This window comes from Oryza sativa, chromosome 12, assembly GCF_034140825.1.
Source record: "Oryza sativa Japonica Group chromosome 12, ASM3414082v1".
Classification (NCBI taxonomy): Eukaryota; Viridiplantae; Streptophyta; class Magnoliopsida; order Poales; family Poaceae; genus Oryza; species Oryza sativa.
In genome coordinates this window covers 9,649,330-9,676,862 of record NC_089046.1, presented here as the reverse complement: position 1 = coordinate 9,676,862, position 27,533 = coordinate 9,649,330, and the positions used below count along the sequence as shown (strand labels likewise).

The 27,533-nt window shown below is 47.6% G+C and overlaps 1 long non-coding RNA gene and 1 pseudogene across 1 annotated transcript; one reads left to right on the top strand and one right to left on the bottom strand.

Annotated features, from left to right (window-relative positions):
• The first annotated feature begins 3,951 nt into the window (after positions 1 to 3,951).
• On the top strand, positions 3,952 to 5,490 carry LOC136354624 (uncharacterized). The gene is made up of 2 exons (XR_010738181.1): positions 3,952 to 4,393; positions 4,483 to 5,490. It is a non-coding gene; the product is annotated as an uncharacterized lncRNA (long non-coding RNA).
• Positions 5,491 to 11,029: 5,539 nt separating this feature from the next.
• LOC136354525 (uncharacterized) lies at positions 11,030 to 26,599 on the bottom strand (annotated as a pseudogene).
• Between the last annotated feature and the right edge of the window lie 934 nt (positions 26,600 to 27,533).

Below are 27,533 nucleotides of genomic sequence, written 5' to 3'. Positions count from 1 at the left end.
TATTCTTACAATAATGACAGTCATACAATAATTATAAGATATCTTTATTCATACAAAAATCATAAAATATTACACCAAATAATTCTTAAAAACTATTTGTAAAGTTTTAAACTAATTTTAATGTGTTTTACTTCTTTTAATTTTCATTTTAGTTTGTTTTCTATTATTTAAGATTAACTTTCACTAGAGTTTTCCTTCTCAACTATTTTATAAAACCTTGTTTAGCAAATGAACTAAATTTCTATATATTCTTTCTTCCCCACACACATTTTCTCTCTCATCAACTTACAACTAAATTTTGGAGACAAAAAAAGTGTGCAAAACATAGGTGCAAATATAGTATGACAAAAAAAACATTGGAGGATGAAGTTGCAAACCTTTTAGGCACCTCCGATTTGTATGTAATCACCAAAATAAATTCAATAGAAATTTTGGCATGACCTCCCCTCTTTTTTGAAGAAATTTTGAAGCTTGCTCGGGCAGCTGGAGGAGGAAAAAGACATATATATAGGGGTGGGACTTTAGTCCTGGTTGGTAGCACCAACCGGGGCTAAAGATCACCGGGATCTTTAGTCCCGGTTGGTAATACCAACCGGGACTAAAGTTACGATCTTTAGTCCCGGTTGGTGTTACCAACCGGGACTAAAGATCCCGGGGGGGCCTGACAGGCCCTGACAGCATTCGAACCGGGACTAAAGATGATCTTTAGTCCCGGTTGGTAACACAAACCGGAACTAAAGATCAAATATGCCCGTTACCCTTTTGAACCGGGACTAAAGATCATCTTTAGCCCCGGTTTTTATTGCATCCGGGACTATTGTGGAAATCGGCCGACCGACGAAAGATGGTTTCTCCACCAGTGTAATGGACGGAGAGTACGTATATACGTACCCGAGGAGACATCATGCACATGTCTTTTTTAAGTTTGATCTAACCTGTCACCTACAGAGAGGGAGGTAGAGGCAGAAATTATTTGTTCTTTTTTAAATTTGATCTAATGGTTAAAAATAATAGGCCTACCATGGGCCTTCGGTTTTGTACACCGAAAACCCCATGTGTTTTACATTACCATTCTCTGAATCCGTAGATAGTACACACATGGCACAGTTGAATATCACAGGCTGACATCGTTACACAGGTTAATTTATAAATTAATAATACAAGGTAGCCAAAACAGGATCCAAATAGACCGAGCATGATCATGTACGTTACAAAGTACCAAAACAAATAGATGAGATAGAGGAAGCGAAGCAGCGGTGGTCTAATATACTCCACAGGCATCGACTGGTGAACCTAGGTCTGACTCCACCGTCTTCGACATCTCTTCATCAGCATAGTGCATGTATGGTCAACTCCAATTCCTATCTAAAAGATTTAGTTAAGCAAGGGTGAGTAACAACCGTACTCAGCAAGCCGCCACTACATATGCCTTTAGTGCACACAGGGGTTAAAGGATGGCTTGGTTTCTTTGCATAAAGCTAGTTTTCATAATTCATTTCACAAACCTATGACCTAGCAGTTTTAACTGAAAAACAACGTTAAGTTGAAGTTGTCATTAATCCGCGAGGGTTCATCCATCTTCCCCAAGCCTCGCTTGGTCCGGTTTACCCTCCCATTCAGTTTTCCACATTCCCAACATCATAATGACCTTCCCGCCCATCGGGCAAGGTCACACCTCAATTCCTAATCTAAGCAAGATTACAATCTATGAGGCTAGCCAAGAGTAGTACAAGTCCCGGCGCTCAATATCCATGAGCACGACTATTCGAATATTTAATTAATATGCGATCAATACAAGAAAACCATACAAAATCCTCCAAATAAAGTAACAATCATCCTAGACCCGTAGTGCCATTGGATGGATCTCAATTTTAGGAGAATCACGGAAGTTGAACGGAGCCAATCGGAGTTCGCAAGATATGAATTTCTGAAGTTCATATGGATTTATATATACCGAGGAAAAAGGATACCCAAAATTTGGAAGAGGCTTCCTTTAATTTTGGGAGAAATATTCTCAAGGGTATCCTCTGGACGGGAGGAGGTATAATGGACTTATCCTAGGATGGGCTTGTCAAAAAGATCAAGGAACTCCAAGAAAGCAAACAGTGCTTGTCCCAAAAGATCAAGAAACTCGAAGAAATTGAGTTTTGGAATGGGGACAATTCATGTGCCCATCACACCATGGTGAGATCAGTAGAGAGAAGAAAAAAAGAGATAGAACATTGAGCTTTTCGTCATCTGTTTATCTGTTCTTGTGTGTCCGTTACTCAGTTCATTTTGCCATCAATAATGCAGAGAAATTCTGGTTTGTATTGGAACACAGCCATGGAATCCATGAGCATTGAGGAGGAGTGCATCAGCACGCTGCACCAGAGGCGTCGTCCCCGCGGAATTGCAGCGGATGATGCACCGGAGGACGTCGTCAGAGATCGAGCTGGCGATGGTAGGCTACTTCAACTTCAGCGACGAGGCGTCTGAGATCTGCAGGCAATTCCTGACGAACATCAAGAACGCACAGAGCAACTACATATCCATGGGCTGCTTCCTCGCCACCATCTCCGACAGCGTCGCCGCCACCGATGGCGCCGTAGCGACGACGGCGGCGCCGCCGCCGTCGTGCGGAGCAACCCGTTCAGCGACGCGGAGCAGCTTCCGGCGGGTCCACGACATGTACTCGTCCATTCTTCGCGGCATCAAGTCGAGCCACAGGAAGGTGGCAAGGAAGCTAAAGGTGGTGAGGGCCATCAGGAAGATATCTCAGGAGTGCCTCGTCGTGGCGTGCGGCGCCGCGGCGGCCGCCTCCGTCGCCCTGGCCGCGCACCGCCTGTTCTTTGGCCTCCTCGTCGGGTGCCCGACCCGCTCCTCCCAGCCCCACTCCGGCCGCCGCCACTCCTCCCCGCCACTCCGGCTAGAGAGAGGGAGAGAGAGGATGAGAGAGAAGGGTAATGAGGATGACAGGTGGGGTCTACGTGGGCCCCACCATTTTTTTTTATTATTGTTGTGTAAAACTGACAATGTGGGTCTCATAGGTTTTATTATTTTTCGGATCGAATTACCACGTAAGCGCTACGTCAATGCCACGTACCGAGTTAAACTAGCCACATAGGCACCAACTAGGGCTGGACAAATAGCTCGGGCTCGTGAACTCGGCTCAAGCTCGGCTCGGGCTCGCCTGGCTTGGCTCGGCTCGAATCCTGAACGAGCCGAGCCCGAGCCTGGGTTTTAGCTCGTTTGTGAACCGAGCCGAGCCCGAGCCAGCTCGCGAGCAGCTCACGAGCTTAGTAGGCTCGGTTTGAATAGAAAGACTTCTGGCCGAAAACCAAAAAAGCCCATCAATTTGTTATATGTTGGCTGCATACAATATACCTAATTATCTTTGTAGGGACTTGAGAGTTATTATCTGAATAACTAAGTCATTGCAAAGCAACACAACTGCTGCTGGCAATACAACTGCTGCTATTGCAAAGCTCACGAGCCAGCTCGAGCCGGCTCGAGCCAGACCACGAGCCGAGCCGAGCCTAATGTACAGCTCGGTTGGAGAACCGAGCCGAGCCAAGCCGAGCCTGGCATTTCGCGAGCTTCCACGAGCCGAGCCGAGCCTGGCTCGGCTCGGCTCGTTTCCACCCCTAGCACCAACTCACCCAAAACCGGGGTCAAATACTGCTAAGAGACCTTATTTTAACAGTTTTGTAAGTTTAAGGATCTGTCGTACCGGTTTTGCAATTAAAGGACGAAAATCAAACTGGACGACAAATAGACAAATAGAAAGACTCAAAGTGAACTTATTCCAACTTCTTAGTGGAGGCGAGCAAGAGGGTAGTGATATAGACTTTTGGTGAGTCAAAGTGTTCCACCGAGATGAGTCAAGACAGTGGGCCCCGCTGTGGGTGCCACTTCCCTTTTTCCTTTTCTTATCCTTTTCTTCTCTTTCCGGTTTCTTCCCCTCTTCCCGATTCTTCCTGTGTTCTCTCTCTCTCTCTCTCGTTCTCTTCTTTGCCTTCGGCTCCTTCACTTCACGCGCGCCCGAGAGAAGACAGGCGCCGGCGATGGTGGCCTGGCACAGGGTGGCGGTGGGGGAAAGGAGAGAGGAGAGAGGGAGCGGCGTTGGTGGGGAAGAGGAGGCTGGGGCGCCGGCGGCTCGGGCCGAGCGGCGCGGCAGGAGGCGGCACGGCGGCGCGGCGAGGGAGGATGGCCGGCGAGGTGGGGAGAGAGGAGCTCGGCGGCAGGGGAAAGAAGGCTGCCGTGGGCGGTGCTCGGAGCGGCCCGCGTCGGCGCGGCCGTTCCCGGCTGGGCGGCGATCTGAGGGCGGCCAGGGGGCGTCGGGTGGATGGGGGAGAAGGTCGGGTGGATGGGGAAGAAGGTGATGAGGAGACAATAGCTCAGATATAACCATGTAATCAACCAAATGTGCATATGTTTTATATTAAATTTACTTGTTATATATTTTAACAAACGTTGCTATACAATGAGTTGCGGGGGCAGCGCCAACGTTGCTATACAATGAGTTGCGGGGGCAGCGCCAGTCAGAGGAGGGAAGTGGGGGAGTTGCGCCGGGCATGAGGTGGTCGGGCGCCGGTTGGGGAGGCAGCCGGCGGCGGCGGCGGCGATGGAAGGGGAGGCCGTCGCGCGGGCCGGCGTGGCCGTGGAGGCGGAGCTCGCGCGGGGAAAGAGGTGGCTGGCGGCGGAGGGGAGAGAGCGGCACAAGGAGGAAGAGTCGCTCCTGGCGTTGGTTTTGCTTGTGATGCCAATGGCTTCGAGGAGAAGGATCGCGGTGGGGCACAGTGGCGGCGTGGTGGCGTGCAGCGTGGACGCCCGTCTATGAGCAGTGGAGGACAAGGACGAGCGTGTGGACGAGGAGTAGCGGCTTGGGGAGGCGGCGTTGTGACCGTCGGTCAAAGGCTTCCCCCGAGCACGTGTCGGCGGCGGATGGGATGGATGGCGACGAGGTCGACATCCACAGAGGGAGGAGTACTGTATAAGGTAAGCTTCATGCTGCGCTTGCTCTCCCATTTTCGGTGTGTACTCGGCTTTGCATTCGGTGTGAGCTTCCTCTCACTGTGTTGCCGATTTTTGGGGAGGGCTCCTGTGAGCTGGATGTTTGGGTGCAGAGGGGAGAGAGGTTGTCGTGGCTGGACCCACGACTTGAAGGCCGACACCAACATTCGTTCGAGTTGGTAGGGTCACGTGCTGTGGCTTGGTTGGATGGCATGGCTTGCAGGCATTTCACCCAACACCTTGCGTGCGTGCTGGCTTTGCCTGGCTGAGGGAAAGGGAGGAGAAGCAGACCTCCTGCTGGGCCGACAGAGGGAAGAAAGCTGGGCTGAGGGAGAGGGAAAAAGGAAATAGAATTTGTACATTCCAATTGTAATTGAAATTTGTAGATGGACTGCAAACATGTAATGGGAGTGTATAATTGTAATTGGACTGTGTATATGGACTCTCAGCTGTATATTTTGACACTTAATTTGGCTCTGTACTCGGACTATTTAATTGGGTATTTGGGTTGGAAAGATCGGATTTGATTCGGCCACTTAGCGTGTGTTTGGTTCTGGGACTAGGTGGGATAGGATGAAACCATCCCTGATTTGAGGATTGGGATGATTCCATTCGGGTGTTTGGTTTGTAGAATAGGATGATCCCAGTTTTTTGTTTGGTTCAAGGAACGAGGGAGGGATGGGATGAGCGCCGTTTACAACCACCGACAACGCCGTTTGCAACAACCATGGCCGACGCCGCCTCTGCCCTCACCTCCAGACGTGGTCGCCGCCGGCCTCCTTGATGGCGTCGATGAGCGGCTGCGGGGGGCTCGGCGACGGCGGCGGTAGACGGCTCGGGCGACAGCGGCGGCGGCGGGCTCGGGCGACGTCGGCGGCGGTGGGCTCGGCGACGACGACGGACGGGATGACCCAACCGAGCGCTGGCAGCGATGGTGTCGGCCTTCGCACAGAGCAGCCGCGGCTCGGCGACGACGACGGCGGCGAGGTCCGCGCGGGAGAGGGAGAGGGAGAGGCCGGTGAAGAGGAGGGCGAGCACGACCACCATCGCGGTCGGGCGGGCGGAGAAGCGCGACGACGCACGGTCGGCCTTCGCGTAGAGCAGCCGCGGCTCAGCGACGACGACGGCGGCGAGGTCCGCGCGGGAGAGGGAGAGGGAGAGGCCGGTGGAGAGGAGGGCGAGCACGACCACCATCGCGGTCGGGCGGGCGGAGAAGCGCGACGACGCACGGTCGGCCTTCGCGTAGAGCAGCCGCGGCTCAGCGACGACGACGGCGGCGAGGTCCGCGCGGGAGAGGGACAGGGAGAGGCCGGTGGAGAGGAGGGCGAGCACGGCCACCATCGTGGTCGGGCGGGCGGAGAAGCTCGACCACACACGGTCGGCCCGCCGCCGAGTTCCCCGCCTCCGGATCCGTCGCCACAACCTTCCCCATCGCCGGATCCGCCGCCGCCGCCCTCCACACCACCGGATCCGCCGCCGCCGCCCTCCCCACCAATGGATCCGCCACCACCGAGCCCCCCGCCGCCGCTGTCGTCGAGCCCGCCGCCGCCGCCGTCGTCGAGCCCACCGCCGCCACCGTCGCCCGAGCCATCTACCGCCGCCGTCGCCGAGCCCCCCACCGCCGCCATTGCCGAGCCCACCGCCGCCGTCGCCGAGCCCGCCGCCGTCTCCCGAGGAAGAGCGCGCGAGCAAAGCGGCGGTTTCACGCCGTCGCTCGTCCCAGGTGGGACGAGTTCGTCCGCCAGTTTTGGCCGGACCGATTGGTCCCGGATCTGAGAGGAATATTCCTCTGTAGGGACCAACCCATCCCACTCACCCCTGAACCAAACACCCCTAAAAATGGGTTCATCCCATCCCATCCCATCCCATCCCAGCAACCAAACACTACCTTAGCCACCTAAGAATTCGACTCAAGATTTCTTTGCGACCGCTTGGACGAAAAGACGACCATATCGACGATTTCTCGAAACGACGCTTGGCATACGAATCCATTGGTTGCGGTAGGGTTTCAGAGGTAGGGGTGCTATAGACGATAGGTTTAGGAGCAGTGTATGGCATACAACACTGTTGAATACAACACCATTCAACGGGGTGAGGTTCAAAGGTAGAAATAGAGAACGGTGGATATTTGAATTTATGTACGACAGATAAATATGTCAAACGGTTTTAAGGTTTCAAGCTAAAGGCCAAACTCGAGAGTTTTGAGTAGAGGGAAAAAGGGGAGAAGGGAATCCGAGGGAGGCCGAGTCGAAAAGACGAAGCGGGTTTGGATTCATCCTTAGTGTTCAACGAGTTTGAGGAAAGAAACGATATTGCAACAAAATAAAGGGGTTTTGGGGACTTCGATTTGCTTAGCATCAAAGCGCTTGACAAAACTGTCAGAAAGGAGAGGGGACGAGGAAGGATGTCCATGGGAGGACATCCTTTAGGTGGATCAAGACATATGTTAGGTGGATCGATTTAACTATGGTATCCCAACGGTTCAAGGAAAGGACGGGGGTATAGCAATTGTATAGGAGGGTTGAGAGAACCTAGAAGGGATTTTACCCTCATAGGCGATTCTAGAAGAACTACTGGGTTCGAGTAATTCCAGACACTGGAACAATCGGTTTGGGAGGGGTTCGATTGGGGAGGATCGAACAACGGAATTTGAATCCGGAGGAAATACGACAAGAGTCGAGATTCACAAGTATGGATGGATTAACCAAGATCTTGGGCACGCATAAATGCACACAATTAACACCAATCCCATTATGTGGGATGGGCTAGGCCTTCCAAGGAGGAAAACTAGACTTTTCCGTGAATTTTTGAGATAAACTCTTTTAAGATTTTAGTTCATAAATAGCGTTTTGCTAGTAAATTTACTCTAGTTTTTCTTTATAAAACAAATACCACAAATAGGTTCTAATTCATAGAAAAGGGTTTTTAGAAAGACAAATGGTATTTACAAATATTTTCTTAATTAATATTTTCCATAATCATGGTTCTTTTAACAAATAATATTTGAATCTAAAATAAATTTTGTCCCTAGATTTTCATCCTCGTGGTCTAAGCGCAATAGAAAATGGGAAGTGAAATCCAATAAAATCCAGCACGACGGATTTTGGAAAAGACTTTTTTGATTAACCTGAATTTTAATTTTGCAAATTTAAAACCAAAATTTTCAGGGTGTTACACCTACCGATTTAAATGAAAATATTTAGATAGATGTTTGTATTTTTTCCTAAAATTTTTATGATTTTTTCTAATTTATTAGTGGGACACGTGGCGGCCTAGAAGCATTCGTAGGAATCTATTTGTGAATCTTAATCTCACCCAAATTAAAATTTATGCCATATCTACTTGAGAAATCACACGACTAATTATATTGTTTGCATTTTTACATACGTAGATTAAAATTAGTGTTTTATATTTCTTAAGTAATATTTGAAACCATAAATATGATGCGAATTATTTTTAATAAGATATTATGGAATTATTTATTACATGTCAACGTCATCCATTGCAATGTATTTTGCACTAAAACATAACCAACCTAAGTCATCAATGTAAAATCACAACAAAATAAGTTATAACTACGTATGTTTAGTCAGACAAATGATAAAAAATATATTCAAAATTCAATAACATAAAAATAAAGGTAATATACATATATTATACTAGCAAAATGCCCATGCGTTGCATTGGGTGAAGCATAAAAGAACAATAGTAATGGGTGTGTAGGAGCAAATCGAATCTTTCCGGTGCAAGTAAGACGCTAACATGACATAATTATTTGTTGATCTAAATCCATTGACATGGATGATTATAGGAAAACTATTAATACCACTTTAAAATAAAATTATGTATTATAGACTAAAGTTTGTAACCCAAAAAGTATTGACTTTTGTGATGTATTATTATGAGTTGGTTGCAATGCATGGTTATTTTTTGGTACTTGATATTGATAACCATCTTTTTTTGACATATTGTAAAGAGTAGCAATAGTATAAGAAATGTTTCTCGCTATCTATCAGATCAACCTCACTGCACTCCAATCGCATAATAGTTTTCACTCAAAAAATTTGACGGAAATCATACAATGAATAGAAAAAAAATTGGATGTAAACACGATTCATTTTGTTGGTGATTACATTTTTTTTTAAAAAAAAGACATGTGATTGTTTTCTATTTTCTAAAAATAATTTATTTTGTAGTAAATAATTCATTTTGTTGGTGATCACATGTTTTTTTTAAAAAAAATACATGTGATTTTTTATTTTTTAAATTAATAAAATTGCTCCTTATTTTTATCTGATTCCTGGTAGACGTGGATCCAACCTTTTTTGGTGTAGTAGCCTCGGGCAAGCCTTCTATTTAAGCTAGTGCTGCCCAAGCTAGGCAAAAGGTGGTATTATTTGTGCACTGACATATGACCCATGTGGGGCTCACTTGCCACGTCAGTTAAAACTAGCTACGATACTACCGAGGAATTGAAATTGACGGTATTGTAAGTTAAAGGATGAGGTATACATGGTATTTTGATTTAGGGATGGATTTCATATTCGATGATAAATTAAGGGATCTAAAGTGAACTTTTTCCTGGTTGCTACAGTATCGCACAGTACTGTACTGGGCTGCTGCTTTGCTATGTGGGCTGACTGCTAGGCTGCGTTTGCTTTTTGTTGGGCCGGCCTGCTGCTGCTTTGGTTGGGCTGCTTGCTAGCTTTCTCTCTTTTTTTTTCCGTTTCTGAAGCTTTACCTATTTTTTAATTAGGTATATATAGATATAGATAGGGGTATCTCAAATAAAAAAAATAAAGGGGTAAATGGAAAGGAAAATTGGTGAGTGCTACGTTCATACGTGTGGAGTGGGAGACGTACGTACGTACGTGAGAGAGAGAGAGAGGACACAAAGGCACTAAATTCTTCAATCAATCTAATCTAACAGTTTGAAAAAAGGACCCACCTATTTAAATGAAAATCGAGGGCTAGATTTTTTAATCTACTAGAAAAAATACCCGTGTGTTGCAACGTGAAAACTAAAATTATAATAAATATATAAAAATATTAGATATTAGGGTATAGTTTATTTATGATACGAGCGCTTTAAGAAAATATATTCCTGAAGAAATAAAAAGTTTTTTAGAAAAAGACCCCGTTGGACCCCATCGGCTTGCTAGGGCATTCACGCGCACAGCCCACTACGGCCCGGGGATGGAGATCGGCCTGACACGGGATCAATCGAGTCGTTCATTTTGATGGACGGCTTGAATCGGTCCCGAATCCATCAAAACCGCCGATGCGCAAAAAACCATAACCTAGATTCACTTTTTCCCCTCCCCTACCCTCATGACGGGCCGCATCTCCCCCTTTGGTGCTTCCCTTCCCTGTCCCCTCCTATTGGCGTCACCGCTCTCTTTATGCCGTGGGCCATCTCTCTCCACTGGCGGCGCCTCTCCCCCTCCCTCCCCTTTCCTCACGGGCGGCACTGCTCCCCCTCGCCATCCCCTCACCGGCGCTCTCCCTCTCCCCACAATTAGCCCCTTTCCTCCTCGTCGGGGTGCCAACGCTACCCGCTCCTCGCCAAATCAGGCTTGAGGCTCACCGGATCTAACCTTGGGAGACGGTGGCGGGCGGCAGTGACAACTCAACCAAGCCACCACCGGCGGCCACTCCGTGCCTCCTCCTCACCAGATCTGGCCTTGGGAGGCAGTGGCAGTAGCTCGAAGGCGACGACGGTGGCTTCGAGCTCCACGGTGGCAAACTCGTACCACTCGTGTTTCCGGTGAGGTCCGGTGGCTAGATTTTTGTTCGATTGTTTTTTTCCTTCGTTTGCCATTTTTCAATTCATGTATTTGGGATGTAACACGAATTGATTTAATTTTTTTGTGTTTTTTTTTTTGCGGGGGAAAACTGAAATAACTTACTCGGCTAAAGCCTCATCATGAACAGTTTGGGATATAAGATTACAGCTTTCATCAGGCCAAAAAACTGAACAAGAAATTGTTCGGCCTCTATTTGCCAGGAAATGGCTAACATTATTCTGACTACGCTAGATCTTGCTGACCCTGATGTCTCTGCCACCCATCATCAATTCACGAATATCCCTAACCAAGTAAGCAAGTTGGGACATTTCCTTCTTTACCGACTGGATCATGTTGACAGCGATCAGGCAGTCCGATTCTAAAATGATCGGAAGCAGGGTCCATTGCAGGGCTAGGTTGATGCCTTCTTTGCAGGCCAGGAGTTCAGACTCGAGAGGGCTACTGCATCTTTCCAGAAAACCACAAGCAGAGAAGATGACAGTACCTACACTGTCTCTGAGCACCACACCTATGCCTCCCTTACTTGAGTTCGAATCATATGACCCATCAACATTTAGTTTCATCCACCCCATCTGTGGTTTCTCCCAGCGGGCAGGCACCACACGACGCAGATGATTTGCTTCCGATCTCATCCGCGTGGGTTGCTGAACCACATGCTTCCCTCTGACGACATCAGCGTGAGGATGCTGTTTTATTTCGAGCAGAGAACTGCAATAACTTTCCAAGAACCTTTTCGAGACTGCAATAGGGGGCGGTACTTTACCATGGTATAACTCGTTGCGAACAAACCAGATCCGCCACAGCATCATGCACAACATCATTCTTTCCTCAGCTGGTGTATTCTCAATTTGGTCGAAAAACCAGGAGCCTCCTGTAGCATTTCCGGCAACATTCAGGGATAGGCTCCCTGCAGCTTTCATGGCCTCCCAGAGGTGGACTGCGTGGGGACATCGACTTAGAGCGTGACTGACATCCTCCGTTTCATTCCCACAAATGCAGCAGATCTCAGAACGCTCCAGGTTACGTTTCTTCTTATTTTCCTGATTAGCAAGGCAGTTGTTTGCAGCACGCCAACAAAAGACCTTCACCTTCTGGGGCACATTGCACTTCCAAATCAGATCCCATATCTTCTGTGGATTCTGTCCAGAGGAACTGGAACTTTCATCTGCATAATCAAGGGATATTGCCAGTTTATAAGCACTTCTCACCGAAAATTGTCCCAACCTATCCGGATGCCAGGATAGGAAATCTTCCTCCAGCCGCACCGATGTCCTAATTTTGAGAATTTCATCAGCATCAATCGGCAAAAAAACCCGGGAAACCTTCTGAACGTCCCAAGATCCATCCTGTCCCAACAGATCAGAAACCCATTTCACCCTGCAATTTCTTTTAGTAGTTATTGGTCTACAAGAATGGTCCCTGGGGATCCAAGGATCTCTCCAGATGCGAACAGACCGGCCATTCCCAATCCTCCAGACGATGCCCTTCTTTAAAAGGGCTAAGCCATGCTCAATAGCTCTCCATCCCGGGGAAGCATTCCCCCCAAAAGCCGTGTCCACTAAGGATCCATTTGGATAGTATTTAGCCTTCATAACTCGGGCACACAAACTATCTGGTTTATCAAGCAGACGCCAGGCCTGTCTTGCTAACAACGCTTGGTTAAAGAGACGAAAGTCCCTAAAAGCCAAGCCACCATTGTGTTTCGGTTTTGTCAGACAGCTCCAGGCCCGCCAATGAGTTTTCCTTTTTCCTTTATCTGCTCCCCACCAGAAATTGCGAGCAAGTTTGTTCAGATCCTCGCATACCGACTCTGGTAGTCTAAAGATACTCATCACATAAACCGGAATAGCTTGGATCACAACTTTCAACATGATTTCTTTGCCTCCACTGGACAGATAGTTTTCTCCCCATAAGATGATTCTTTTCCACATTTTCTCCTGTAAACTCTGAAACTTACCTTTGTTCAGTCTTCCTTCCGGGGTGGGGAACCCCAGATATTTGTCTTCAAAGTTGTGACACACAATCTGCAGTAAATTCTTTATTGCGTCCTGTGTTTCAGCATGGGAAGTATCATCAAACAGAATGGAACATTTGTTCGGATTCACTAGCTGTCCTGTGCCTAAAGCATACTCATTAAGCACCCCTTTGATCAGTCTTGCCTGCTCACAGTCAGCCTTAAAAAACAGCAGAGTATCATCCACAAAAAGTAGATGAGAGATGCCTAGAGCACCTCGACATATCTTGACCGGCGTAATATCCCCAGCAGCTACTCTTTCTTCCATTAGTCTCGAGAATCCATCAGCCACAAATAAGAAGAGGAAAGGCGAAAGGGGGTCTCCCTGCCTAAGACCCCGCGAGGGAGCAAAAGTATCCAGAAGGGTTCCATTAAATTTGATTGAATATCTCACCGAGGACAAACATGTCATGATCCATTTAATCCACCGGGGAGCGAAACCCAACTTACACATTGTCTGCTCCAAAAACACCCAGTCCACCCTATCATAGGCTTTTGAAAGATCAAGTTTATAGGCGCACGCTGCCTTATTCGCATTTTTATTTCTCTGGATGAAGTGAAAACATTCAAAAGCTAGCAAAGCATTGTCTGTAATCATCCTACCGGGCACAAAGGCACTCTGATTTTGTGAGACCAATTCGTCCAAGATTGGCCTAAGTCTATTAACCAGGCATTTAGAAACAATCTTGTAGATCACATTGCACAGACTTATGGGCCTAAAATCTTTTAGTTCCATAGGCTGATCCACTTTTGGAATAAGCACAATTGCAGTATCATTCACACCCTCTGGCATGATTGATGTTTCGAAGAAAGATTTAACGGCTGAAACCACATCCTTCTTAATGGCATCCCAGTTTCTTTGAAAGAAACGAGCTGGGAAACCATCTAGCCCAGGGGCTTTGATCGGTCCAATTTGAAATAAAGCATCTGCAATTTCCTGCTCAGTGAAATCTTTGCAAAGATCCACATTCATCTCCGGGGAAACCTTTTCCTGGAACAAACGGGATACTCTTGACTGATCAATACAGGGGTCAGCTGTAAACATATCCTTGAAGTAATCTGTCTCTATTTTCTCCATTTCATGAGTCGACTTCACTACGGTACCATCAGGCCCACGCAATTTAGATATAATCTGGTATTTCTATCACCTTCTTTCAACCAACTTATTCTAGATCTTTGCAGCCAAAGCATCTCTTCTCTATAAAGTAATTCATTCAAGACATCAGAGGATCGCCTGATCTCACTATAGTCAGCATTGTGGCTAACAAGGGTTGCCAAATCCTTCCTGGCCTTTTCTATAGCACGGCTAACGTTCTTAAATTTTACCTTGCTCCACCCCTGAAGTGCTCCCATTACCTTTCCGAGGGTAAAATTAATGTCCCCTAAGGTTCTTTTTTCTCCTACTTCAGCCCAGGCCAAAGAAATCACCTCAGTGGAGGCCGGCTCACGCTCCCAGCAAATCTCATAGTGGAAACACTTCTTTCGGTTAGACTGTCTACTGTCCGCAGCAAACTTCAGGAGAATTGGACAGTGATCAGAACAGGACGAGGTTAGATGCACAACCTGGGAATTACTATAGATGTCTCTCCAACTATTATCAGCTAGTGCTCTATCTAGACGCACCTTAACATTTGATCTACCTTCTCTTCGGTTATCATAAGTATAGGGGACCCCTGAGAAGCCCAAGTCAACCAGCTCACATATTTGTAACACATCTCGGAAAGCTCTCATCTGAGCCTCACCTCTTTTAGAAACAGAAAAATGTTCAAATTGCCAAAGAGTCTCATTGAAATCTCCAATAATCATCCAAGGGAGGGGGGAGGACTGTTTGAGATCCAGGAGCCGAGACCATAAACGATGTCTATTCTCCACTCTCGGTTCTCCGTACACAAAGGTTACATGACATAGAGGATCTTCCGGAGACAAACGCATATACGCATCAACATATCTTTCATTCACACTCTTAACATCCATAAAGATAGACTCATGCCAAAAGAGAGCAAGACCACCACTCAAACCATCACTATTACATCCAACAAAACCTTTTAAACCTAATCTAGAACGAAGTCTGCGGATTCTTTCAATCTTCTGTCTCGTTTCACTGAGGAAAACCACCTGGGAATTTGCCTCTTTCACCAAGGCAATGAGATCACGAACTGTCGTGGCATTCCCAATACCACGACAATTCCATGCCAAGCAATTCATTGCTCCTGACGAGACCCTATCATAGGTCCTGTCAGTTTACCAGCGGCCCCATGGCTGGTTGCCTCCGAATTAGACACCTCCGAACCTCCTTCCGTCTTCCTGGAACGCTTCAGCGCTCTTGTGTCCTTGCCGGCTTCTCTACTATCCGCCGCATCCTTCACCGTTGCACTCTGGTATATTACCAGCGCTTGCTGGACCCGCCCCGGCTTGTTAATTTCTGTCGTGTCTTGCGTTCTCTTCCTATTCCCGCCACTCCAGTCATCTGACGACCCATCCCCAAAGGAGGCTTGTTGCTGAAGATTTGCAATAGCATGAATCATCTCTTTTGAGGGTATGGCCTCCCCTGTTGATCCAGCCAGGGCCACAACATTAGACCCACTCTTTAACTTCGGACCTTGACTATCATCATGCTCTTTGTCTATCCCTTCTGTCCCTGCCATATTCATCAGATTGGCTTGCAGAGCCAATTGCTCATCTACTGAACTATCCCCCTCCTTCTCCTTGTCATCAAAATTATCATGAGCATCCACTCTGGGTGGAATGGCTTCATCCCACTGTTCCACATCTCTCTGCTTTGAGGACGATGAGCCAGCACTTCCAGCTCCACGGAAGAACAGATTGCGAGCTGCTCCAGTGTTCTGCATTGCTCTGACCTTGTTAACTTTTCGCTCAAACGGTTTTAAGGGTGAGCATCTCAAATCAGCTGAAAAGCGAAAGGGATTCTCCACATTTGCACCTCTCTTATCGCAGTCCTTATCAGCATGCCCCATGAAGCCACATATGAAACAGAAGTGTGGCACTCTTTCATATCGAAGTGCAAAACTTCTTGTTTCCACTCTACCTTGTGCAGAGATTTTGATGGTTAACTTATCCTTTAGTGGTCGCTTGACTGAGAGATCAGCACGAATACGGAAGAAGTCATGTTTATTGCGGCCATCGTCCCCAACATCCACCTCCCGTACTCTGCCCAGTTTGCTACCATATATCTCACCCCTTGCCTTTGTCATTAGCACCAGTGGAAGATCATAAATCCGCACCCATACTGGAATCACATCCAAAGTAACCTTTGACGGACAGGTGATGCCATCAAACTCTGCCACCAACAGGGCATCCCCCCTATGAATCCATGGACCACCTTGGATAACAAACCTATAATCCCCCTCAGCACCAAAAGATATGATAAACAAGTTATCCCTCAGCGATTTGTAAGTCATGTCTGATCGCAGCCGCCAAGCACGACGCATGTCTTCAAAGAGAGCGGCAAGATTTGGAGACTTCAAGGAATAGAATCTTGCTAATATAGTCCATTGGCCAGCCTTCTGCACTTCCTCTTCCTCTATAACCACTTCGATTGCGTCCTCATCCTCCTCCACAACCTCCCCCTCAATGAAAGCTGCTGGCCCCTGATGAGTCGTACTGTCCACCTCAACAGCAGTACCCGCACCTTCCATCGTGGTTTGGTTTTCATCTGGTGTTGCTACCCCGATTGCTAAAGTACCTTTATTCAGAACCTCCTCCCTTTGATTCGCCATGACGATCTCACCTCCCCCGGCCGGCTTCGGGTGGGCAACCATCGCAGTGATGATCCCTTTATCACCCCCACCGGCAGACTACGCCATGAGAACACCAAACAAGCAGGAGAGACGCAGATTGGAATTGCGGCTTTGCAAGATTGTCTTCAGGGAACTTGTACAGGGTGCAGATCCTTGCCCTAGGCTCTCCAATTTATAGCACTGAACGACAGAGTCCTTGACCGAGACAGACTCCAACAGATTAGATTGAACATGGCACTTCTTCCCCTTCCGGATCCTAACATCCCTGAAACGGAGTCTGATAGGGGATATGTATGGATCATAGATGTGAAAAAAACTTACCAACCTTAAGTTATCGTAGCAAAAACTAATTTTCTTGAACTGGCCTCCGAGTCGAGAACCAATCACCTGTCCCAAGGACGTAAGATCCCGAGACAAAAACCCCTCCATGATGTTAAACAAGGCAGGCGAAAACCCTGCAAACGACGTAACCGGATCGGAGAAGAACTCCATCCTAAGCCATCCCACAATGTGGGATATCGCCGGCGTCTCCCGGTCGCCCAGGAATCGCCAAAACCCTAATCCCAATGGCGTCACCGCTCTCTCTATGCCGTGGGCCGTCTCTCTCCACTGGCGGCGCCTCTCCCCCTCCCTCCCCTTTCCTCACGGGCGGCACTGCTCCCCCTCGCCCTCCCCTCACCGGCGCTCTCCCTCTCCCCACAATTAGCCCCTTTCCTCCTCGTCAGGGTGCCAACGCTACCCGCTCCTCGCCAAATCAGGCTTGAGGCTCACCGGATCTAACCTTGGGAGACGGTGGCGGGCGGCAGTGACAACTCAACCAAGCCACCACCGGCGGCCACTCCGTGCCTCCTCCTCACCGGATCTGGCCTTGGGAGGCAGTGGCAGTAGCTCGAAGGCGACGACGGTGGCTTCGAGCTCCACGGTGGCAAACTCGTACCACTCGTGTTTCCGGTGAGGTCCGGTGGCTAGATTTTTGTTCGATTGTTTTTTTCCTTCGTTTGCCATTTTTCAATTCATGTATTTGGGATGTAACACGAATTGATTTAATTTTTTTGTGTTATTTGACGCAGACTCTAGATGATTTTGTTTCTTGAACTCAGATGTTACGAACGAAAAAAAATTTAGGTGAGGACGGACGAAAATTTTCACCGGAGTCATTGCGTATTTTTATTAGGTATATAGATATATAGATATGCACCGCAACAACTTCCTGAATTTAAGATGGGCTGGAACTGGTAGCCAGGTCTGCAGAAGTATGGTATCTACACCGAGCATACAAACACAACCCAAGGCACAATGGATCGAAGAAGGATAAATGAGTAGATTGATTCACCTCTCCGTTGAATATCGCTGGCCGGCTGTAAGCCTCAATGCCTACCTGTACACGCTCATCACCTAGAGGGGCCGTGCGGTGGTGGGCTGGGGCCTGTGGGCTCGCCACTTTATTGTATCTTCGTGAGCAGCCGGGTTGTCTCCTTCGCTCCATGATTCTCACATCCGACGCGAGCGATTCCAACAGACGAAAAAACGGAAAGAAATGGGAACGTCTGAAGTTTACGATAACTGTGTCCGACATGATCTCCTAGTGACGTACTAAAAATCCTTGAAAAAAACACCTTGAATTTTTATAATAGTAGAGATAGAGATTAGAACGTCACATGATGGTTTAGATCGTTTGTAGTAGTACCATAAGATGTCACAGGAACATTTGTACGATTTTTAATGGACTTTAGTATATAACAGATTGATGTATTGTTGTAAATATAGTCTTATATCGACATATTTTAATCTAAAATATTAAGACAATAATTATGGCATGAACAATGTGGGGGTGATCTAGTGATAAAATCAAATATAACCAGGAGCATGCTTAATGTATAATAAGCATCATGAACATACCAAGAACGTAACAGAATTGCGACTAACACGACTAACAGATGTATCAGAGAATGAGTTAACAGTAGGAGAAAGATATACCCCGAGAATGTCCCTCCGCTGGATTATGAGGCAGAACTGCCTCCGTTGACGTTGACATTTGCAGTGGCTCCGACTCCCGGCGCGCCATCTCCAGGGACGGCGGCAGCGGCGGCGGCGGCGGCGGCGGCTCCAGTTGCAAACATGGTGGATGACGAGACGACGACGAATAGAGCAGAAGTCGAGAGCAGTCGTGCGGAAGCACTCTCCAAAAACCTGATCACCCACCTACCCGGTGCAGATCTCAGGCGAAGGTGTGGTTCCGGAGGCCCTGCTCGTTCCGATCTCTCATGCACACAAGCGATCAGAAGCAGGGAGGCAGAACAGAGGCAGCACAGGCGCGCGGAGGAGGAAGAACACCAGAGATGGAATGCAAGCGAGAGAGATCTGATCGGATTAGCGGTTTCCTTATATCATAGCAGGCGCGCGGAGGAGGAAGAACACCAGAGATAGAAAGCAAGCGAGAGAGATCTGATCAGATTAGCGGTTTCCTTATATCGTAGGAGTGATATCCGCCAGTTGCCATAGTAACGACGCGATAATTGGAATTGAATCGCCTGGCCGTTACGGAGGCAATCGTGGGATCATGGGATCGGTCCGTTGCAAAAAGGATAGAGGCAGGCAGACGCAACGCACGCACGCACACCACGCCCTCGCCCATGCCCACCTTTGTCGCGTCTCAAAACGACTCTAAAATACATCCTCTAAATTATACCTAGAATAATTAAAATCCGTGTGAAAGCCTCCAACAATTAAAATGTGCAAAGTTAAAAGTCAAATAAGGCTTGAAGGATTTTTGTATATTTCCTAAAAGCCTAAAATGCGTAAATAAATTTTAGTGGAATTTTCAGAGCACAAATAATAATTATTAAGAAATAAACAAAGTTAAAATGATTTTATAAAAAGAAAAACTCTAAAAAGTCCCCTTTCCCTCCCTCTCCCTCTTGGGCCGGCTCGGCCCATCTCCCTCCCCCTCCCTCTCCTCTCCCCGCGGCCCATCCGGCCTCTCCCCGCGCGCGCGCCGCTGACGGGCGGGCCCGCCCGCCACCCTCGCTGATGGGTGGGGCCCACCCGTCATCCCCTTCCTCCCGCCGCTCCCGCCGCCTCGCCCGCGCCCTAGCGCCACCGCCGCCGCGAATCCCGCCGTCCCCGCGTGCAATAAAGAGGGGAAAATCACTCCCCGTGATCCCCTCTCCCTTTCCCCCCATTTTTCCCTCTCTCTCCCGCGTTCAAACGGGCAGATTTGCCCCCGCAAATCTCGCCGGCGCCATTGATGGCGGCCGACCTCCCGCGCCGGTTTCCTTCCTTCCCCGGCCGCCCTCTCTCGTCCCGGCTCTATTTAAACCCTCCCCGCACCTCCTCCGTCCGTTTCCGCCTCTCGCCGCCCTTCCTCCTCGCCGGAATCAAGCTCGCGCCATCGCTCTCTCTCTCTCTCCGCCGTCGTCGTCGAGCTCCGGTCCGCCGCCGTCATCGCCCCGGACCACCTCCCACCTCGGCGCCGCCTCCTTCGGCTTCGCCGCATCCTCGCCGACCTCGTCCACCCCTCCGTTTCGCTCGCCGACCGCCGGAACTCCGTCGACCCCGTCGACCCGAGCCGCGCCGCCGCCTTCCTTCGCTCCGGCCGCCTTTTTCGTCGTCGCCGTCGACCTAGGGTGAGCCGTGGACCGCCGCCTCTTTTCCCTCTTCCCTTCCCCTCTCTCGGCCACCGCTCCGCCGTGCCTATGGCCACCGCCGGCGACCATAGGGGCGCGGGCGCCGCCTCCCGCCGGCTGCGCCGGCTTGGCTGCCCTCGGGCGCACCGAGTGGCTGCCGCGTGGGGCCCGGCCATCAGCCGCCCGCGCCCTTAGGTGCGGCTGACGCGTGGGACCCACGGCGCTGGCCGGTGCGAGCCCGAGTGCGCCCAGTCCACCGTGGACCGTGAGGCTGCTGCGTGGGCCCCACTCCCGTGGACCCGGTCCGCGCGCCCCCTCCCCTCGGCTGACGCAATAAACCCTTTTAAAATTAAAATTTAAATGAAGAAATTCGCAAATATTCATTTAAAGAGCATATAAACTTCAAATGACCATAACTTGGCCATTTGAACTCGGAATTGGACCGTTCAAGTCTCTAATTTTTCCTTAAGAAGTCAAGAACCCATTTTTGTGCTTTGTTTCTGCTTGTTATATGGAGTTTATTAGAGTAAAAGCCTTTTCTTTTCCGTTGGTCGTGTAGACGCTGCAGCTTCGGAAGATCCGCTCTTCGTGGAGGTTGAAGCCGATGTTTGGGAAAGCGAGTAAGGCAAGTCACATCATCCTTGAACATATTGAATCCCAGTTTATAAAATTATTTTGATTTAAATTATTGCATTATCGCTTTATTTAAATTCCCGCGTTATCACTATTTTATCTAGCCATGCCTATGTACCTTTATTATGACCTTATTATTGTTATTGTTATTATTTCCTTGTTCACCCTAGAATAAACAAAACCCCAACTAGTGGACACTCTACTCATGGTACCACTAGTATGATTTTAGGTAGATGCTTCGCTGGTTAATTAGGCAACATTAGGTGGTTTTACAACTCTAGACTTTGGGATATTCTTATCACCTGGACACTATGGAATGGTTGGATTATTGTGGAATTGGATTCACACCTCCCCCTCTATTCAAAATCCTCCAAATGGTTTTAGGCTGGGCTCGGGGTGTATGGTTTTGATAGTAGCACCTCGGCCATATAAGGACCGGTCTTCGGGCCTCTGTTGCAAAGCACTACCGTACTTCCACAAGTCTAGTGGGTAAGGCTTAGTTTGTGGCTCAGTCTGGTTATAAACAAAAGTACACGGATAGAGATGGACGAAGTCGGGGGTCGATGGACATCTCTAGGACAAATGAAGGCTACACAAGCTGCGGCCCGGTAGTCGAGATGTCATGGCACAGGGCCGGTGTCCTGCTGCTAGGGGCTCAGTCCTGCCTACCTGTCCCGGGGTTTCCGGCCGTAGGTGGGATTGGGTTGGTACTCTTGTCTATGGCTAGGATGGGTTGGAAACTATGTCACATCTTCCGGCCGTATACCGTGGTGGTATGTGGCACGTAGTTACACGTGAGGAAGATGTGTCTTGTGGGTAAAGATGTACACCTCTGATCAGAGTATAATCTATTCGAATAGCCGCGCCTTCGGTTATGGGAAAGCCGAGCAATGTACCCAAGTTAGTGTTTTAATTCTTAAAACATGCTTAACAACTAAAATGTGGAATGGTTGGCCTGGGTTGGCTTGGGACGAGCTGGGACTCAGGGTCGGGTTGCCAGTTCGGTCTGAATCATCGTAGGCCTTGGGTTAAGGCAGGTTCGTGTGGGTTCACGGCCTTGATTAATAATATTGTATAGCTCTAGAATCGTGTTTGCAAAATAGCTTTGAGCAACTAAGTGTCTTTTAATGCTGTTTACTGCAAACCCTAATCCTTTATATTATAACTCCCTTGTACTCCCTTACATTTATCCTGCACTTGTGGGTGTGTCTTGTTGAGTACGGTGGTTGTACTCAGTCTTGCTCAATTTTTTCCCAAACCCAGAAGAGGAGCCCCTGGAAGATGAAGGCTTTGGTGTCTAGCTCGTGCCTACCGTCAAGCGCCTGTGGTCGTCGCCCTAGTCTTCCACTGTTTCCCGTTTGTCTTTGTGTGTGCTGGGCCTTCGCCGCCCATGTAATAAATTAACTATTTACGCTTCCGCTTGTTAAACTCTGAACTGTATCAACTTTTGGTGTACCTTGCCTCCTGGAACAAGGAATAATGCACGCACGTAAGGAACGCCCGTTGGGTTATTTCCGGTCGTGACAACCTTAACGCGCGCGTGTGGCTTTCCGATTCCTACCTCATCCGGTCAACAGGGAGCCTCCAATAACTCCCTATTTAAGTTGAGATACTCCTCGTTTAATTCCTGTGGTGGTATTATTATCCTTAATATTTATTATGGGCCTTTGAGATTTAATAGAATAAATCGGGCCTAGCCCAATTATTCTAACAATCCCCACCAAGTTTCAAGGCTCACAAGAAATGTTCTCAAGGTTGTGACTGTTTGATATACCAGTGTTTTGGTGGAGACTGTTAAGTTGAACTTCCACCTAGGAAATGAGCTACATCAAACCACAACTGAACAATGGACTATGCCTTGAATTATCAGTCTTGTGTGATTAGGTTTCACTCAAACCCTTGACTGGTACTGGGCTGCCGTTCGCATCCCCTCTGTTTGGAGCATATAAGTCAAACTACAGGCCTTTTCATGAGTATCTAGAGATCGCCCAAATCTCATAGACTGTGACTAGCAGTCAAACTCATATAGGTGTGTTCCTTTTGAGATGTTCTGCAGGTCAACATCTCTGCTTAGAAAAGCCACTCGGATCACATTAAGGCATCAGCCATCCTACCATGCAGAAAAGAAGAGAAGTACATCATGAAAATGAGCCATTTTCAAGGGTCTCTTCTCTCATTCACACAATAGTTTATTTCACCATCCAAATTCACGGGATCTCCGATCACAATGGACAGGTTTCCACTATTGTGCAACCTTAGGTGGGTATCAAGCCCATTTCCCTCGATGCACTGTCTAACACATTATGTGGTAGCCCCTTGATAAACTAACCTGCCAGATTTTTAGCCGTTTGGACATAGTCCAATGATATCACTCCGGAGTTTTTCTGCTTTCTGACAGATTTCAGTCTTCTCTTGATATGCCTAGATGACTTCATGTTGTCCTTTGAACTGTTCACTTTAATAATCACTGTTTGATTATCACAGTTCATTAGGATAGCTGGCACTGGTTTTTGAACCACCAGCAAATCCATTAGGAGTTCACGAAGCCACTCGGCCTCAACTGTAGCAGTATCTAGTGCTGTAAGTTCTGCTTCCATTGTTGACCTTGTTAAGATGGTCTGCTTGCAAAACTTACAGGAAACAACGCCACCTCCAAGTGTGAACACATATCCACTTGTGGCTTTTATCTCATCAGCATCAGATATCCAGTTTGAGTCACTATACCCTTCTAGTACTTTTGGTACCCGGTATAGTGAATTTCATAGCTCATAGTGCCCTTTAGATAGCGCATTACTCTTTCCAGAGCCTGCCAATGATCATCTCCCGGATTTGAGACAAACCGGCTCAGCTTGCTTACAGCAAATGAGATGTCAGGCCTCGTTGCACTAGCCAAGTACATCAATGTACCAATGATTTGAGAGTATCTCAGTTGATCCCTTGCTATTCTTCGGTTTTTCCTTAATAGCACGCTGGGATCATAAGGAGTAAGAGCTGGCTTGCAGTCACTATATCCAAAGCGACTCAAAACCATGTCCACATAGTGGGATTGCACAAGTGTAATCCCACCCTCAGCTCCTCTTAGTAGCTTAATGTTAAGGATAACATTAGCCTCTCCCAAATCCTTCATTTCAAAACCCTTGGACAGAAAGTCCTTAACCTCCTCAATCACATTGAGGCTATTTCCAAAGATCAATATGTCATCGACATATAAGCACAAGATCACTGCCTCTCCCCCACCATAGCGATAGTACACACATTTGTCAGCTTCGCTCACACCAAAGCCAGCAGATGTAAGTGTGGTGTCAAACTTCTCATGCCATTGCTTAGGTGCTTTCTTAAGGCCATACAAGGATTTCAACAGTTTACACACCATTCCCTCCTGACCTTCTAGTACATACCCGTCTGGTTGATCCATATAGATCTCCTCCTCCAGCTCTCCGTTTAGGAAAGCTATTTTAACGTCCATCTTATGGACGAGAAGACCATGAGAGGTTGCCAGAGCAAGTAGTAATCGAATCGTGGTCAAGCGAGCAACTGGTGAGTATGTGTCGAAAAAATCCCCGCCTTCCTTTTGGGTATGACCCTTGGCCACAAGCCTTGCCTTGTACTTTTCAATTGTACCATCAGGCCTAAGCTTTTTCTTGAAAACCCATTTGCATCCTTCAGGTTTGCACCCATATGGACACTCAACGACTTCCCAAGTACCATTAGACATAATCGAGTCCATCTCACTGCGTACTGCTTCCTTCCAGTAGTCAGCGTCAGGAGACGAATATGCCTCTTCTATGGTTCTTGGGGTGTCATCCACGAGGTATACAATGTAGTCATCTCCAAAGGATTTTGCAAACCTTTGTCTCTTACTCTTACGAGTATCTACAATGTTGTCCTCCTTAGGATTTCCCTCAGGCGTTTGATCATTGTGTTCTATCGGTGCAAAATGCTCATGGGGTATGACAATTTCTTGACTAGAAGTGCTAGGTGTATGTTTCATGGGAAATTCATTCTCAAAGAATGTAGCATCTCTGGACTCAATAATTGTACCAACACGCATGTCGGGTACTCCAGAGTTTACTATTAAAAATCTATAACCCACACTATGAATAGCATAACCAAGGAACACACAATCAACAGTATTTGGTCCAAGTTTTCGCTTTTTGGCTATAGGTACACTTACCTTGGCCAAACAGCCCCATGTTCGTAGGTATGAGAGATTTAATTTCTTCCTTTCCCACTCCTCGAATGGTGTCACTTCCTTATGCTTCATTGGAATTTTATTCAGGACATGACATGCAGTCAAAACTGCCTCACCCCACCATTCCTTGGAAAGCCCCGCAGTGTCTAACATGGCATTCACCATCTCAGTTAGAGTACGGTTCTTTCTTTCAGCCACCCCATTTGATTGGGGTGAATAGGGAGGCGTCCTCTCATGAATAATTCCAAACTCTTTGCAAAAGGATGCAAATTCATTGGAAAAATACTCCCCACCTCTATCAGATCTCAACCGTTTGATTTTCCTTTCAAGTTGGTTTCTACCTCAGCTTTATAGGTCTTAAAGTAATGCAATGCTTCATCCTTTGTTTTCAATAGATACACATAACAAAATCTAGTGCAATCATCAATCAGTGTCATGAAATATTTCTTTCCCCCTTTAGTCAACACGCTGTTCATTTCGTACAAATCGGAATGAACAAGTTCTAGAGGTGCCAAATTCCTCGCCTCAGATGCCTTGTGAGGCTTGCGAGGTTGTTTCGATTGAACACAAGTATGGCACTTAGAACCTTTGACTAAAGTGAATTTTGGAATTAAACTCATGTTAAATAAGCGCGTCATACAACTGAAATTCACATAACAAAGTTGCGAATGCCACACATTAGACTCATCATTGTCGCTAATATGGTTCACAAAATTATGATTATTACACATGTTATCCAAAGAAAAGCGGAACAAGCCTCCGCTGTCATAACCTTTTCTAACAAAAGTTCCATATTTAGATACGACACATTTATTGGATTCAAACACAAGTCTAAAACCTTCTCTACACAATAGAGAGCCGCTAACAAGATTCTTCTTGATTGAAGGGACAAGCTACACGTTCTTCAGCTGCACGGTCTTTCCCGAAGTAAACTTCAGATCGACCGTACCAACACCATGAACAGCCGCAAGCGACCTGTTTCCCATCAACAAGGAGGAACCTCTCCCGACCTGATAAGAAGAAAACAGAGAAATGTCAGCACATACATGAATATTAGCACCAGTATCAACCCACCAATCAGGTGAATGAAAAACAGAGAGAACTATAGGTAATATTTTACCGTACGCCGATGTTCCTCCGCTCTCACTAATGACCATGTTGGCAGACTTTCTGTCTTTGCGTTTAGGACAATCCTTGGCCCAATGCCCAGACTTGCCACACACAAAGCAGTCTCCCTTTGCCTTTCCCTTGCCTTTTTTCTTAAAATTGGTTGTAGCCTTGGGTTTGACATCAGGCTTGACTTTCTTGTTGTTGTGGGATGCATGAGGGTTCTTCTTCTGTACCATATTGGCACTAGAACCTCCCTCAACCTTTTTGCCCCGGTTGTCCTTTGCCCTCGCCTTCTCTTCAACACCCAAAGACCCAATAAGATCAGAAACACTGAACTCTTGTCTCTTGTGCTTTAGAGAAGTGGCAAAGTCCGACCAAGAAGGTGGCAATTTGGCAATAATGCCACCTGACACAAACTTGTCCGACAACTCACAGTTGTTGTTCTCAAGCTCCTTAGCCAGCATCTGAATCTCATGAGCTTGTTCTACTACAGAACGGTCATCGACCATCTTGTAGTCATAGAACTGCTCCATGACATACAACTCACTGCCGGCGTCGGAAACTCCGAACTTGGCCTCAAGTGCATCCCACATGTCCTTCCCGGAAGGCATGTGCATGTACACGTCCACTATGTTGTCAGCCAGTACACTGATCAATGCTCCACGGAACAGGCAATCCGAAGCCTCGAACTTAACCTCTTCCTCAGGAGAGAGAGGTGGTTCACTTCGTTTACCCCGTGAAACATAGAAGCATTGCATCGCTGTCAACCACAATAGTGTACGTGCTTTCCACCTCTTATAGTTAGAACCATCAAATGCATATGATTTTAGTGCAGCAGCAAAGCCAACTACCGAAAATGACCTATCAGGTTTTTGGATTGTTGGAAATATAGTCATATATCGGCATATTTTAATCCAAAATATTAAGACAATAATCATGGCATGAACAATGTGGGGTGATCTAGTGATAAAATCAAATATAACCAGGAGCATGTTTAAGGTATAATAAGCATCATGAACATACCAAAAACGCAATAGAATTGCGACTAACACGACTAACAGAGGTATCAAAGAATGAGTTAACAGTAGGAGAAAGATATACCCCGAGAATGTCCCTCCGCTGGATTGTGAGGCAGAACTGCCTTCGTTGACGTTGACGTTTGTAGCGGCTCCGGCTCCTGGCGCGCCATCTCCAGGGACGGCGGCAGCGGCTCCAGGGACGGCGACGGCGGCGGCGGAAGCACTCCCCAAAAACCTGATCACCCGCCTATCCGGTGCAGATCTCAGGCGAAGGTGTGGTTCCGGAGGCCCTGCTCGTTCCGATCTCTCGTGCGCGCAAACGATCAGAAGCGGGGAGGTAGAACAGAGGCAGCACAGGCGCGCGGAGGAGGAAGAACAC